This window comes from Poromitra crassiceps (genome assembly GCF_964638095.1).
Source record: "Poromitra crassiceps genome assembly, chromosome: 2".
NCBI lineage: Eukaryota > Metazoa > Chordata > Actinopteri > Beryciformes > Melamphaidae > Poromitra > Poromitra crassiceps.
The window spans coordinates 19,748,476-19,760,549 of record NC_139624.1 but is presented as its reverse complement, the minus strand read 5'-3'; the positions used below and the strand labels follow the sequence as shown (position 1 = coordinate 19,760,549).

At 42.9% G+C, this 12,074-nt stretch overlaps 1 protein-coding gene across 1 annotated transcript in view; it reads left to right on the top strand.

The window, feature by feature from the left end:
- phf21b (PHD finger protein 21B) overlaps window positions 1–12,074 on the top strand; it is a gene marked incomplete at both ends in the record, with an annotated part of 234,119 nt that overhangs the window by 33,582 nt on the left and 188,463 nt on the right. The gene's annotated exons all lie outside the window — the stretch shown is intronic.

Sequence of the window (12,074 nt, the reverse complement as noted above, 5' to 3'; positions counted from 1 at the left end):
CCATGTACTGCCCAGCCCTAATGTGGTGCTCCATTTTTTTCTGCAATCACATTTTGACTCCTTAATAGGAACCGACTGAAATGAGTTTCCATAGTGCTGAACCCTCTCTAGACTAGAATACCTCCATTGCTCCACCTAAGTGACTGAAAGCCGCTGCAACACACGTCCTGTTTAGATCTTGTCAGCAAGGTGTGTAAAGCGGGAGTGATAATTATGTTTCACCTTCCTCGCTCGGAATAATCAGTTTTGCAAAAGCGCTTTGGTAGAGAGGTAAATATAGCCTGCATGACGAGCACATTTGAACAACTGAGAATTCGGGGGGGGGGGGGGGGAGAGTAGCAGTTGTGCTACTCTCTGTAGCATTTTGCTGCATTAAGTCTTTGCTCGGGCCGCTTTCCAAGGCAATGTTTGTGTCACTGCTGCTTTGATTCTGGGGGATTTTGAAAGATTATATTCCCCACAAAGTACAGGCAGCATTATCAGTCTTAAAGCAGCGCTGCCTTGAGCGATGCTACAGATCTGTGGATCAGATGAGATTTGAGAGGAATGGCAGGATTAGACACACAGAGGCGTTAGACCTGACAGCTCATCACAGCTTAGCACAAGCATGATCCCACAAGACACCACACCCATATCCCCTCTGCCTTCTACATCTTTGGACCTGGGACCAAGATCCATACATACATCCATCCATCCAGATGGGGTGGTGGTGGTGGGGTTCTGCTTTTTAGAGAAAGTTGAGTTTTGGTTGGGCTCTGACCAGTTTGATGGTGGAAAGCTCCCAGTGCTTGTTTGAAGTGTTGGGGAAGCTACTTTGAATGTTAGTTTTACAAGCTATCAGTTACTTGAATGGCTACTTAAAGGCTGGCTCCAAAAGGGAGTCAATCCCCATTCACCTCCATGGTAAAATACCAGAGTTTACGGAAAAAATACATGTTTACAGCCTGGTTCAAAAAACAAAGCTTCTCTCTAGAGAAATATAGATTTTGTTTTAACATTGGAAAAAGTAGTTAACTACTGTTTGTTTTGTTTTTTGTTTTTTTTCTCATTGTGTCAATATTTTGTGAAAGCACCAATAGTCAGGGAATGAATACAAACTGGATGTTTTTGTTTTTTACAGGAATCAATTGAAGGAACGTTGACTGTGTTTATAAACTGCCAGAAACTAGATTCCAACCAAGTCACCTTATCTGGCTTCATCACAATATTTTCTGTTGAAAGTAATGTCCTATGTTTACAGCACAGTCGGTCTAACCTCGAGTTCATACACACAGTTTCAATTTTGAAATACAATGCTTTTTAGAGACGTTAACTTCTTGGAAAATGTTGGTGTTGAATATGATTTACGCACCTACTCTCTCACTCTTAACACTGTATATCTTTTCCATACATTTCCAAGCTTTTTTGTAGCCATTTCCAACTTGTCAAGACTTGGAAATGTGTTTTCCCTACAACTCCAGACCTGCATGGGAAACCCTGTGAGGCAAAAGTACAGAAACAGCAAGCTTGACAATTAAAGGAGTAAACAAAAATATAAAGGATAAAAAAAGCAATTCTTAATTTACTTTTCAGACAAAATAAATAAATAAATGGCTAAAAACACTATCCAAATTTGAACTACTAATACGAACTACTGCAAAAATGTAGTTTATCTGGAACTCTGGATGAATGCTGTTTCTTTTTTGTTTTGTTTTTTGTTTTCAAAAAGTCATCTAACAAGTTACATGGGCTCCCCTGATATATAATAAGTATAGTTGAATTGCTTGGTTTGACCAAGTAAAACAATTTTTTATAAATATTTTACGCAAGGTCTATGGAAAAATGAATGGCGGATGAAATCCCATGGAGAGGGAGAGGGGGTGACTTTGACACTCTATTGTCGTGAGGCAGAGGCAGCCAGACCTGAGCCTACGTTAGCCTACTACACTAACGTTAGCATCGTTAACATAGCTTCCCAAACGATGCCGAGATGGCCCAGGGAACAGTAGACAGAATATCGGCTTTTCTTCATGCAGTAACGAGCCTTGAAACTTTTTCCTCCTGAGTGTTGCTGTAATATAGACAGTTTAAGACCATTTACTACGTTTCTAGCATTTCTACGAAGGACCTGCTAGGTGCTACTGTCGCTGAGCCCAGAGCCGTTCTGCAGCTGCTGCGGCAACATCACATGGACAAACGTCGCTCTTAAAGAGACAGGCGCCGGTAAAAAAATAAATAATAATAATAATAATAATAAATGAATAAATTATTTTCAACTTTCAATAATAAAAGTTGATCTTGATAATAAAAAAACGATAGACCATTTTCACGCCCGACACAAAATGGCCACGTGAAAAGGTAATTTATTCGAAAATTCTCATTTAAAGTCATTGCCCATCCCTAATAAGGACGCAGACGCTGCATCAGGTCTTAATGGGCTAGGACTACAAGGAGGTACTATGACAAATACATCTGCTCAGAAGGCACCAATTGCAACTGTTTCACTAAAATTCTTATGTTGTAATGTTATATTCTTCAAAAGGTGGGTTATCATTCACTCACTGCATCATATGCTATAGTTATCCTCTTGCAGTTTTTCTAAGCAAAATGTTGTAGTTGGGTAAAGGGGGAACTTGGATTCAGAAATCAGGGAAAGGCGGTACTGAAGCCAAAAAAAAAGTTTTGAGAACCACTGTCATCGAGTCAACCTCCTCCCCAGCACTGGCTGTCAGATACAGCAGCTTTCTGTTGTCAAGTAGGGATCATGTTTGAACCACGTAGGTAGGTACAGAAAGCTCACAGAGTAAGGGTCCAAGGGAGCACCATGGAGGCGTTTCTCTCTCTCTGTCTCTCTCTGTCTCTCTCTGTCTCTCTCTGTCTGATGTAAGAGTCAGAAACTAGTGCGATGAGGAGGTGGGACAAGGCGTCTCCATGGCAACCCTCTCTGGAAGCTTAGCAATGTAGCACCCTGGCAGCCTGGTGCCCCATAATGAATGAGCGCTAGCGCTCCCTGTGCATCATGGGACGCCTTCCCAGCCATGTGGTTGGACAACCAGGAAGCGTTTAGTAAACCAGGACAACCCTTCCTGGGCTGTACCCGCCCGCCGCCGCAAACAAGGCCATCGCTCTCCTCCTGGGCTGTACCCGCCCGCCGCCGCAAACAAGACCATCACTCTTCTCCTGGGCTGTACCCGCCCGCCGCCACAAACAAGGCCATAGCGTCTCTCCGTCATCAGCTGGAAAAAGCGGTTCATGTCAGCCAGCGCTTTTCTGGAAAGTTGAACATTTCTTTGGCTATATGACACAACCTTAGGTATGTGCACAAGTTGACGTTCTCACAGTTTAACTACTGAAATAATTGGATATTTTAATAGTACTCTAAGCAGTTTATTGTCCAAAAGCATGACTTCCATCACTTTCCTCTGTATCTTCATCAATCATGTTGACGTCACGTGAGGGCAGAGATTCTCAGTGGGGCTTCTGTCAACACTTCAGGTGATGTTTTTGTAACAAATCTGATGCTAGTTTGGCTAGGTGGACAGCTGGATGTATTTTGTTTTGGTGGAGCCATGTTGCCTTCCACTGACAAACAAGCTACTTTCTACTGGATTGAAGTTTCCCCACGCTGGGCTTTAGTGTGGCTTTGACAAAGAGAAGCACTAGTGAAAGCAGCTAGCAGAAGAGGAGTAGAGAAGTGCTATCAACTCTCTTCAAAGCAAAGTAGATATTGGCTGCTCACAAAGTTGCCAGAAGTTGTCATAATACTAATTTGCGTACAACTAATTTTGCGACAGCCCCCTGGCCTGCTCTGAGCGAAGGGAGGGGCTCCTCTATGTATGGGAATTGCTGTACCACCAGGCCTAATCTAAACAAGCAAGTAACATAAATGCACATCAAAACTAGGGTTGAGTACCGTTCTCATTTGAACCGACACCGGTTCCGGTACCTCTTTTACACACAGATGTGCGCTCAGCAGATACAGAAAGTTGGTAGCGATAGATTTGACTTGAAACAGTATTATATAATTACAGATGTAATTCGGTCAACTCAATACCCTTAAAAGTACCGATTTCGGTAGCCGACCCTAATCAAAACAGATCCAGTGTTCTCATAAGAGTAAAACATAAATGCGATATCATATGTGTATAGGGATGTCACGATACCAAAATTATGAGTTCGATACCGATACCTGCCTAAATATCTCGATACCGATACTGAAACGATACCACGGCAAAAAACTAAAACATCAGGAAAAGTAGTGGAATAAATAGAGTATATAATAATCCTGGGTTTAAGCTTCATTAACATTAAGTGCCAGATTTATGGTTAATTTAGTAATATATATTATTTTCACACATAAATGTAGGCTATTGAAATGTAGGCTTATTATGTGGTGTACCCCCCCCCCCCCCCAATACATGTAGGCTAGGTGTTTTTTACAATTAATTCGTATATCATTAATAATTGGGATTATTGTAAATATTAGGATAGGTGACATCAGATGACTGCTTACCATGTAAAAGCTTTAATAACACTGGCATTGAGAGACCATAGTGTTATTAAATATTGTACATGGTATGCAGTCATCTGATGTCCCCTCCCCTAAACGTTACATGTCATGACTTGCTCCTTCCTTGCCAGAGATCTGTGCTCCAGCACATTGCCTCGTGTTTTACTGTAAACGAGTAGGCTATTGTGACAAGCGAACTTTTTCAGTGAAACAAGTTCGCTTGTCACACAATACTCGTTGGACTTATTTGAGGGCATGTATGTTTATCGTTCACGTTCGCTAACCTGTCGGTCTTTAAACTCTTTGAACAGGTCGGGGTGCCTGTCGGCAAGATGTTTAGCCAGGTTCGATGTGTTTGATGCTTTCGCTTGCGTCACGTTGAAGCACCTTTTACACACTGGTTTGGATGTGTCCACGGGCTTGCCTTCGCTGTCGGCAACGTAAGCAAAATATTTCCATATTTCGCTTCGTGCATCTGCTTTTTCTACAAGCGTTGGTCGGCTTGCAAGACTAGAAGAAGCCGCTGCCATTTTCGCTGCGTCTGTCCTGTGTGTCGGGGTGCTGTAGTGAGGACTGAACGAGTGTGGCCAGAGAGCGAGCAGAGGGAAGAGAGGAAAGTCGACACGCCCCCACATGAAGCAGACAGAGTCAGAGACGAGCTTTTTTTCACTTTTCACGAGTCATCATTGGTTCAAGGCAAGGCTGTGTTGCCTTCACGTGAGGTGGGAGACAGGCTCTCAACTGTAATGCCGCTGTGTCTCTCTCCTCCGCTAACAAACACCACGGTCGCACACTGACGCAACCCATGACATTTTTTTAAGTATCGGTACTAAATTAACGTGGTATAGTATCCTTTTTAACGGCAGGGAACCGCGGTACCATACTAATACCGGTATACCGTGCAACCCTATATGTGTATTAGTTGTACTGGCATTAATAGCACATGGATGGATGGATTAACAGAATATGGATACATTTGAAATGTAATGTTTCTAAGTGTGATCAGGTTGTGCAGGTGTGAAACTATAAGCACATATCACATGTAACCAGTAACCACGTTATTAGTGGAGGTGTCACTTCATAGAATAATATAAAGCGATGAATCACTCTTTTCTTCAATCAGAAGTATTAGCATTAGTGCATTATTGTGTGCATGGAAACACTTGTGGTAGAAATCTGTGCCAAGGCTTCTCCCTGAACTCTTTCATGACTACAAGCTCATTAGCCATGCGGACATAATTAAGTTCTACAGAGTTACATCAAGGAATTTGTCATTAGTCACAAAGTAGCTGAAAACACAGGCTGCTTTAGTAGCAGCACCCACATGTGTTTGTGTGTGTCAGCAGAGAGCCATGTGGGGCGTGACAGTATAGTGAACATGAAACAAGCGCTCCTCCTAATCTCTGAGCAAACAAAAAACCAAGAAGAGGTTGTCTAAACATAAAGGGGCATCCTCCATCGTGTAGACGTGGTTAGTAGGGATGGGCATCGAATTTCGAATTTTCGAATAATCGTTGTTATTATCAAGGTCGACTTTTATTATTGAAAATCGAAATTTGATTTTTTTTTTTTTTTTTTTTTTGTGAAATGTTGCATTGTCTCCCCTGATTCTAAGTATAGTCGAATCGCTTGGTTTGAGCAAGTGAAACAATTTTTATAAGCATTTTAAGCAAGGTTTCTGGAAAAATGAATGGCGGATGAAATCCCATGAAGAGGGAGAGGGGGTGACTTTGGCACCCCTTTGGCACTCAGACCTGAGCCTACTAAATATTTAATGAACCACTCATGATTGTCAAAACAGTTTTTATTTTCGAAAATGTCAATGTAAAAAAAAAAAAAAATGTAATTTTTTTTTTTTTTTTTTTTTTACATTTATTTATTTATTTTCGAATTTCGATTAAAAGTCGACTTTGGCCAGCGAATTTCGAATAGTGTTTTTGCTAGAAATGCCCATCCCTAGTGGTTAGGTTATAAATAAGAAGTCAGACAGGAAACTGAGCACAACGGTCTTTAGGCGGGTTTCCATCCACCTGTTTTGATGCGAAATTTCAATTTGCGCATAAAAAAAACAGAGTGGAAACGCTGCCTAATTCGCAAAAACCTCCAAATATCGCAAAAAAGTGTTCACGCTTGAGGGAGGCGGAAAAGTCGCGCGTATCGATAAAAGGAAAATGCAAAACGTGCGGAGGAAACAGTTTAAGCGATATTGTGTTGTCTCTCCATTAAAAAACAACACAGTTTGCCTTGATCACTGCAAAACATGACATGCCGTGTGTAGCCTCCACACAATAGACCAAATCAGCGGGGATGTTTACATTTACTTCCGGGTACCCCTGAGGTCCACACATTATAATGGCGGTGGACGGCACAAACTGACGTGTTGAAGACAAAAACAGACAAAGAAGACAAAAATGGTTCGTCCGTGTTGTGTTGTTGTTTAATATCATTCATAACAACACTTTCACTAACGTTAGTGGAGACCAGACTAGCTAATTTACCTGTTGGACCAGACCAGAGTAGACTTGAAGCTAAATTAAATTAACTTGGCGTCAGTAGCTCTGTCTGTAATAACCTCGCGTCACCAGGCTCTTCTCACGAGTCTGCAAAAAAAACAGCGAGTTTGACAGACAAACAAACGCTATTAGCTAGCTAACACTACATAAAACAAACACAGAAGAAAGGCTAGATACGTCGGACAAGCATGTTTACCAACCGTTTAACCATTTAAATTGAAAGTAGTCGGCCGAAAACAGCGAGAGGGTTTGACAGCATTTATTTGACAACACGCACATTTAAACCTGCCGCCTTCCCCAAGTGGTACCCGGAAGTAAATTTGTTTACATGGTGACGTCACGGTGATTTGGTCTATAGAGGGTATGCATGTGATGTCACAGAGGCAGAAGTCACTGTGGGGTCACGCCCACTGAGTCACAGCAAGACTGAGCTTGAATGCAGTAATCAGCCTAGATAACTGACACCTGCTGCTCAGGGAGGAACTTGACACTCATTTTGACACTCATTCCCGATTGAGGGGGCGTGTTCCAGTGGGTGTGCATACCCTCTATAGACCAAATCACCGTGACGTCACCATGTAAACAAATTTACTTCCGGGTACCACTTGGGGAAGGCGGCAGGTTTAAATGTGTGTGTTGTCAAATAAATGCTGTCAAACCCTCTCGTTGTTTTCGGCCGACTACTTTCAATTTAAATGGTTAAACGGTTGGTAAACATGCTTGTCCGACGTATCTAGCCTTTCTTCTGTGTTTGTTTTATGTAGTGTTAGCTAGCTAATAATGTTTGTTTGTCTGTCAAACTCGCTGTTTTTTTGCAGACTCGTAACCTCGCGTCACCAGGCTCTTCTCGGCGAGAGCAGACTCGTTAACGTTACAGACAGAGCTACCGACGCCACGTTAATTTAATTTAGCGTCAAGTCTACTCTGGTCTGGTCCAACAGGTAAATAAGCTAGTCTGGTCTCCACTAATGTTAGTGAAAGTGTTGTTATGAATGATATTAAACAACAACACAACACGGACGAACCATTTTTGTCTTCTTTGTCTGTTTTTGTCTTCAACACGTCAGTTTGTGCCGTTCACCGCCATTATAATGTGTGGACCCAGGGGTACCCGGAAGTAAATGTAAACATCCCGCTGATTTGGTCTATAGGGCTACACACGGTAAATAATGGTACGCGCAGCACAATACCCGCCGTGGTAAACAGAAGAAGACTGGGATATTAACTTTAAGGTGACTCACTTCTAGACTTGAATGAAATTGTATTCACTTACTATCTGCTCCGTGGATTACCATTTTACAATTTCGGAGCCGAAATTGTAACATAGCAACGTTCGTCCACAAACGTTGCTATTTTACAACGTTAGTTTGCCGAGTCGCACCTGGTAATCCAGAAATGGCATTATGGTACCTTTGTCTACTTGTAGATCATCAAGAAACTTTAAATTAATAACGTTAGATGTGTTTAACAGAGCTGTATATCGGGTCTAGCAGCTGATCAGCAGCTCAGACAGCCTCAAACACGAGGTGATTGACAGCTCTATAATTCGCAAAATAGCAGTAGATGGAAACGCGCATTGTTTCGCATTTTATTTTGCCGACTTTCTGAAAATTCTATTCAAAGTTGCGATACATTTGGATGGAAACCCAGCTTTTGACAGCAACCTGTCCTTTTTTTCAATTTTAAAGTCAGACTACTTAACTGATGCATGCCGTGAAAAAAAAAAACAGACATTAAGATTCAAGATTCACTTTAATTAGCAACTGGCACACACGCGTGAACCTGCGACCCTCGTGTTGGTAGGCAGGGAATCTCCCGCTACACTACCTGGATGCCACGGATGATTAACCGGGTCATATGCAATGTAGTGTGCCAGCTTCAGCGTGGCTTCATTATGCTCATTTGGGTAACGTGGTAAACGACCCAGGTGACCTTGGTCACAGAGAGAGAGAGAGAGGGGCCGGGGGCCTCTGGTGGAGGAGGCATCACAAACCTCCACAGGCTCGGTGTCACTCCGCTGTGGAGCACAACAATGGCTGGATCAAAGTGAGCACACAGCTGGGACTCTTAGAGCACACATGAGGACTGGAGCCTTCAGAGCTCAACAGGCACAAGAACGTGAAGGTGGGACGCAGCTGGAGTATTCCTACCTTGGGTTCATCAAGGAGTGGACCTACCGAGTGACATTCCTTACCAACTCAAAATCAGGCATTTTTACTGTTTCAATTTAGAGAATTTCAAAAGTTAAAGGTCCACAATTGCACCTTCAAATGGCTTCCTTTCTCAAACTTGGGAAGCTGTAAATTAAAACACATTGGTCCATAAGTTCTGACAATGACTGATATATTTGAGATCAGGACAACTCTGACTACACACCAACTCAAAATCTTTTCTTTTTTCTACTGTATCAATTTAGAGAATTTCAAAGTTAAAGTCTCACATTTATAGAATGAAATGGCTGAAATGGCTGAAACTTTGGGTGCTGTGAAAACAGTGCTCCATAATGTCTGATAATGACACACACATATATATATATATATATATATATATATATATATATATATATACCAGTATATATACTGTATATATCAGGATTTGGGATCAGGATAACCCTGACACTAACCAAAAAGTCAAATGTAGGCTAGTCACCCCCTAAAGGCCCATTCTGAGGCAGGGAAAAAACCCTGTAAATATGCTGCCTTTGCGCTTTAGAAGCTGAAGCGCATTGAATTGTGTGAACGCTCTCTACTGGCCCGTTACAGTATGTCAGCGGCTGAACACAAGAAAGATAGGGCCTTTTAAAAGTCACCAAGTCACCTCGCCGACACCAGAGGAATTCTTAGCAGATAGATGAGCTTTCATGCAGGCCGAGGCTACAGAAATAACAGGTTCTCTGCTGCTGTGCTGCTTGTTGTGTTGTTAACCTGATGAAAAGGCCTCAGCCAGAGATCTACTGTACTTTAGGTACAACCTCACCTGATGCTTTTTTCAAACGCTCTCTGAAGTCACCCTTGTTGAATCCAGAGTCCTACTTCCTTTTAAGGCAAGGCTTCTTCCCCACACACACACGCACGCACGCACGCACGCACGCACGCACGCACACACACACACACACACACACACACACACACACACACACACACACACACACACACACACACACACACACACACACACACTGTGGTGTGCGACGCAGGGCATTGTGGGATGTTGTACTAGAAGAACTATGAAGGCCCCTCCCACACCAGGGGTCCCAGCTAATCCAGCATTGTACTAAATGTGATTTTAGAGGAAAAACACAATCACATTTCAGCGGTTTGTACAGCACTTCACTTCACTCAGCCTCTGAGTTTTGCAGTTTAGTTCTTAATCTGTTTTGACCCTGCTCGAGGATAGTGGCAGTTCCAGAGGGAGGCAATGTTCTTTTTTCCCCATCCCGTAACTAAGCTTGTAGCAAGCCAACGCCAGGAGAAAAACTACTGCATTTCTCATTTCCACTGCCGAGGACACAGAGAGAGAGAGAGAGGATGTCAGACGCACAATCAGGACCTGATGTAGGCTGCAGGAGAGAGAGAGAGAGAGGATGTCAGACGCACAGCCTACGTAGCTTTGTGGTGATGTGTGTGTATCTTTGTGGTGATGTGTGTGTAGCTGTGTGGTGATGTGTGTGTATCTTTGTGGTGATGTGTGTGTATCTTTGTGATGATGTGTGTGTATCTTTGTGGTGATGTGTGTGTATATTTGTGATGATGTGTGTGTATCTTTGTGATGATGTGTGTGTATCTTTGTGGTGATGTGTGTGTAGCTGTGTGGTGATGTGTGTGTATATTGTGGTGATGTGTGTGTATATTTGTGATGATGTGTGTGTATCTTTGTGGTGATGTGTGTGTATCTTTGTGGTGATGTGTGTGTATCTTTGTGTTGATGTGTGTGTATCTTTGTGATGATGTGTGTGTATCTTTGTGGTGATGTGTGTGTATATTTGTGATGATGTGTGTGTATCTTTGTGGTGATGTGTGTGTAGCTGTGTGGTGATGGGTGTGTATCTTTGTGATGATGTGTGTGTAGCTGTGTGGTGATGTGTGTGTATCTTTGTGGTGATGTGTGTGTATATTTGTGATGAGGTGTGTGTATCTTTGTGGTGATGTGTGTGTAGCTGGCTGAGTGAGTCCATTGTTTGTTGGTGATGAACACTTCCTCACCCACACAGGCTGAGCTGGAGGAGAGGCAACAAAAAGCTCATCAGAGAATAGAGAGAAGAGGCCCAGCCAGCAGGGCTGAGACACAACCAGCTGCTGGAGCAAAGACAAAAACATTTCTCTCTCCTCTCTCTCTCTCTCTCTCTCTCTCTCTCTCTCTCTCTCTCTCTCTCTCTCTCTCTCTCTCTCTCTCTCTCTCTCTCTCTCTCTCTCTCTCTCTCTCTCTCTCTCTCTCATCTCTCTCTCTCTCTCTCTCTCTCTCTCTCTCTCTCTCTCTCTCTCCCCTCTCTCTCCCTCTCTCTCCTCTCTCTCTCTCTCTCTCTCTCTCTCTCCTCTCTCTCTCTCTCTCTCTATCTCTCTCTCTCTCTATCTCTCTCCTCTCTCTCTCACACAAAGACAATACACTCCCATGACCAATATTGCCTTTTCGACATTATCACCCATATGAAAACAGACGACTTGATCAGGTGCCGTTGTTGCGGCTGCCACGAAAGACTTGATTAGATTTTGACAGCAAAGCCTTTAAAATGCTTGCACTGATACGTTATGTTGTGAGTTAGTCCACACAAGTTCAACAGATCAAGTAAAACAATGAATAATGAATCATTTGTAGTGAAGCAGCTGGATTCATGTGAGATCACGATCACATGACAAACCCATCTTGCCACGCTCCAACCTATTGGTTTGAATCTGAACCACCAGTGGTTCGCACCAATCAAATAACAGAGACACCTCAGCCAATGATGAGGTCAGAACGCAGAGAAAGGGCTGTGTTACAAAGACTCCGCATCAACACCAATTCGCCAGCCGACATTCGAGGCATACGCTAGGCCTTCGGGCCCAGCTAGGCCCCTGGAAGCTGTCCCTGGATGA